The following is a 5,126-nucleotide window of genomic DNA, read 5'->3' as shown; positions in this document are numbered from 1 at the left end:
AATATAGTATGGCAGAAATTGGGCATAGACCATTATCTAACACCATATACCAAAATCAAGTCTAAATGGGTGCATGATCTAGGAATAAAGGTTGATACTATAAGCAGTATCCTAAAACAAGGAATAGTTTACCTATCAGACTTGTGGAAAGGGAAAGACTTATGACTAAACAAGAATTAAAGAACATTATAAAATGTAAAATGGATAATTTTGTCTACATGAAATTGAAAAGCTTCTGTACAAACAAAGCCAATGTAACCAAGATTAAGAGGGAGGTGGGAAATTGGGAAAGAATTTTTACAACCTGTGTCTCTGACAAAGGACTCATTTCTAAAATATACAGAGAATTGAGTCATATTTATAAGAATACAAGACATTCCCCAATTGATAAATGGTCAAAGGATATGAACAGGCAATTTTCAGAGAAAGAGATGAAAGATATCTATAAGCACATGAAGAAATGCTCTAAATCACTATTGATTAGAGAAATGCAAATCAAAACAACTCTGAGGTACCACATCTCAGCAGTCAGATCGGCTAAGATGACAAAACAGGAAAATGACAAATGCTGGAGAGGATGTGGGCAAATTGGAACGCTAATGCACTGCTGGTGGAGTTGTGAACTTATCCAGCCTTTCTGGAGAGCAATCTGGAATTATGCCCAAAGGGCTATAAATAATTTCGTATCCTTTTACCCAGCAATACCACTCCTAGGGTTATATCCCAAAGAGATCATAGAAGTGGGAGTAAGACACATATGTACAAAAATGTTTATAGCAGCTCTTTTTGTGGTGGCAAAGAATTGGAAATTAAGGGGGTGCCCATCAATTGGGGGATGGCTGAACAAGTTGTGGCATATGCATGTTATGGAATACTATTGTGCTATAAGAAACGAGGAGCAGATGCTGAGTGAGAAGAGTAGAACCAGGAGAAATTTGTACACAATTACAGACACAAAGAATGTGTGATGACCATCTTTGATAGACTGGACTCTACTCAGCAATGCAGTGATATAAGTCAATCCCAAAAGACTCATGATGGAGAGAAATGTGTGCATCCAGAGAAAGAAATAGAAAGAACAGAGTTTATATCCAGATGGAAGCAAAATACCTGATCTTTTTCCTTTTCTTGTTTGGTTTTATGTCCTCTTTTTCATTTCATCTGATACAATCCGTCTTTATAACCTGACTAATATATAATGTGAAAGTTTTTACAGATCCTATACTTGACTGTATGCTGCCATGGGGGGGGAGGCGAGGGAGGGGGACAAAATCTGAAACTCAAGGAATTGTGGAATTGAATCTTGTAAATTAAAAGTAAAGAAACAAATTAATTTTAAAAAAAGAAAAAAAAGGAATAGCGTCACCCAATCTTGGTTTTGTTCTACCATGTCAAAAATATTTTTTAAGTCAATAAGCACTAACATAAAAGGATCTTCCTCTCCCACATGTCTTTGTCAATTGTGTGATTGTGAAGATAGTAATGTAGAAAGTTGTTTATAAAACCTGCCTCTTTCCTTCTTATGTTTTCATCAGTGATACATGCTGTAATGGAAATGCAAATTTAAAGATCTTCCCTGCCCCTAGGCCCTTTGATAGGCTTAAGAGACTCAGAGAACCTTCCTTGATTTGAAAATATACCCTGCCTCCTAATAGGCTGAATGTGGTCACATGGAGCCTGTGGCAGGAGGCTTGGTTTTCAGGAATGCCCACACCTTGATGCTGTGTGATTGGGCAGTGGGTCAAGAGGGTGGTTACATTCTCTGACCCAGGAGAAGGCTGTATAATCCCTGATGTGAGGCTTTGCTTTGGGGCTCACTTTGAGAAGTGTTCTGTGATTTGATCAGATGAGACTCTGGGAAGCCGTAGTTGAGAGCCCCCCAGCTTTGAAAAGCCCAGATGTTGATGGTAACTGTAATTTGGTATGGATGTAATGGTTGGGCAGTTTGGAAACCTGTCTGCTTGATCTATTTCTCTGTCTTGATAATTCTGTCTGTATACTCTGAAGTTTGGGGTGCTGACCTTTTTCCCCTGAACTAGGTAAACGATATATGTTTGACTGATTAAAGTAAGCTTGTTAACCCATTTTGAGTTGCTTTCCTTTAACAAAGCAGATCTAAGAACTTGTGTTGGCAGTCACCCTGGGGACTCTGGGGTGATTGCTGCTACACATGCATAGACCGTTATGTATAAATGGCAAATTAGTCACAGTAACTGTAACAGTAATTATTGATTTCATCTTGGTCACTTTTTTTTAGCTAATAATCTTACTACCTATGATCTTTTCTTTTGGAATTTTTTCTTTTTTTGGATATCTTGAATATTGATTCCTGAGTACCTTCAAAAATTATATCGCCTCTAGAAATTTCACATTTAGGAAACTAACCACTACCATTTAGTGGTAGAACCCAAATGTTCTGATGTATTGATGAAATTAGGTCACTTGAGCAGTACTACTACACCTCTCCCATTTCGTATCTATTTACTATTTTACTAGTTAAATTTCTGTATGGCTTAGTTGTGGCTCTTTCACATCAAGTTTTTTGCAGACTTAATTTGCCTTCCGTTGAATTTCACTGTTTTGTGATTCTTTACTTATGATATTCCATCATCATCCTCTGTAAAGTTTTGTACTTGTCTGTGCTCTAAATTGGTGTTGCCTTTGGCTACCATGTTCCTCTACTTAGCACAAAAGTCAAAGCTTTGACTTAATAGCTGAAAGTGTGATTTCTAAGCTCTTGTGGGCTCCTCACTTGATGACTTTTATGACAAAGTTCTGCAAGAATCGGTGATAAGTAGTGTCCATATCTTTCATGCTTTTCCATTTTTCTGAGTCAGATTTTATAAAGAGAGAATAGAGGTTGAAATTCTATAATTGTTTGGGACTCTTGTCTTTATCCTTCTAATTTAATATTAATTTAGTTTCATAATGATATTCAATTCTACTTGTAGAGCAAAAGTTCTTAGGTGTTTTTTTTTGTATGTATTTCATGGACCTCTTTAGCAGTCTGCTGAAGCCTATGGACCCCTTCACATTTGTGTATTTAAACATATAAATTAAAACACATTGGCTCATAAAGAAAAACTATTGTATTGAAATATAGTTATCAAAATATTTTTTAAGAATTTGCTGGACTCTGGGTTAAGTATTCCTCCTATAGAATTTCTCTAGTGCAGGTACATCATAGTACTTAAAAGTAGAAGAATGCTAAGTTTGAAATCTGTTCCAATAACTTTGTTTTACAGATGAGAAAATATGTCCAGAGAAATTTAACTTACCTTTGGTCACAGATAACAATGAGCAAGATTTGAACAGAAGTCATCTGTGCACTGAATCTAGTGCTTTTCCCACTGTACCATGATCCCTCTGAGATGTGAGCTTTCTACAAGATTTTGTCTCACTTCATAATGCTACAGTAATGCTGCAAAACATAATGGAACTTCTTGCATATGTGTGTGATTTTGGAGGTATCTATTTGTGCTAACTTCATGCATGGTTCCTATGTAATTGTCTCTAGGACTTTTATGCTTAATCTTTGTAGCTATGCACCCCTTATTTGTAGTTACCTTAGAAGGATTGAAAAATTTACTGTCTATGAAGTTCTTTAATGTCCATAGGGAAAAAATGACCTATCAGAACTAATTGCATTCTACCTGAATGCATTATAGCATGTGTCATTGTTCTGTGTGCTCAAAACAGATGCTGTCTTAATAAAATTATTGTCTTAGAGAATATTCTTCCAGCAGTGTTCTCATAGAATGGCAAATTGTCTAACCATGTGATGCTAAGTATCATAAAATATTGAATGTGTTGTCGATTGTATTAATATAGATGCTAGAACATACAAATTCTTATGGATGGATAGTAAATGTGGGCTGTGCTATTGCTTTGAATACTTTAAATTTAGTTTTTAGCTTAGCTTGAAATTGATACTGTACAAAACTTTGGGTAAATAGAGCAATGAGATTATGTCTTATCCTTCTTGTTTTGATAATAACAGTTAACTGATACTTATGTGATCCTGTAGAAAAACAAACTTCCAATAAATCGCATTATGTGATACTTTGGGGTTTGCAAAATGCTTTACAAATAGTATCTCATTTTATCCTTACAATTCAAGGATGTAGCTGCTTTCATTCCCATTTTATAGATTGAGGCAAAAAGAGGTTAAGTAAGTAAATCTGGCTACATATTCAAGCTCAGTTTTTTCTGACTCAGGCACTTTATCCAGTGAATCACCTGGGTGCCACTTTCAAACCTATATAGAGGAAAAGTTACAGTGTGATAAGAATAAAGATAGCAACTCTGTTGGGCATTTTGGTACTGCTGTTGATGCATTAAGCTCTCTAATTCGTACTAGTGCAAACTATAAAATGCTTTACTGAGATCCAAATAGCACACTAAAAAATATAATATTCTTTCTTGCCCGAGTTGCTAAAAATCTTAATTATTGGCACATTATAAATTTTTACTTTTAAAATGGTTTGTGTCATTAGTTTTATAGTTATTAAAATAAAATTCTAGTCAGAAAAGGTTATATGAAAGAATTAGCAAATTACTGTAACTACTGTGTGTATATTCAACTTGAAAATAATTTGAGATAGGAGACCATCTGCTTATTACAAAACAGAACTCTGCAGATATTATACTTTCTTCACTGGACCTGTCCAAAGGATTTTGATACAATTTACAGGCTGAACCTGAGAGTGTGATGCATGGTACAAAGTAAATCATCCCTGATGTGGGGGAATAGGGAAAAGAGAGTTGTAATCAAGACACTGCTGTGCAGATAGTGTTCAAGCCAAAATCAAGAACTGGACATGTAATGGAGCTAAAAGGCAGAAATCAAAGGTGATTTCTGAAGCAGTTACATGAGTAAAGGAGAAGGTAACTGAGTAATAACATGAGAAATCTTCACAACTACCCATAGGGTTAATTATCCTCTAGTGTATAAGAAAAGGATTAATATATCAGCAAGTATTTACTTAATGCCTATCAACCAGCCACTATGCTAAATTCTGGGGATTCAAAGAAAATAATGTCTGACCTCAAAGGGTTTATATTCTAACAGGTTAGAGACTCTCTCTCTCTCTCTCTCTCTCTCTCTCTCTCTCTCTCTCTCTCTC

Source organism: Petaurus breviceps, unplaced genomic scaffold (assembly GCF_028583685.1).
Source record: "Petaurus breviceps papuanus isolate PSGF00001 unplaced genomic scaffold, PetGlider_PUasm1.0 77, whole genome shotgun sequence".
Taxonomy (NCBI): Eukaryota; Metazoa; Chordata; class Mammalia; order Diprotodontia; family Petauridae; genus Petaurus; species Petaurus breviceps.
The sequence above is the reverse complement of the archived record's forward strand: the minus strand, read 5'-3'. Positions refer to the sequence as shown.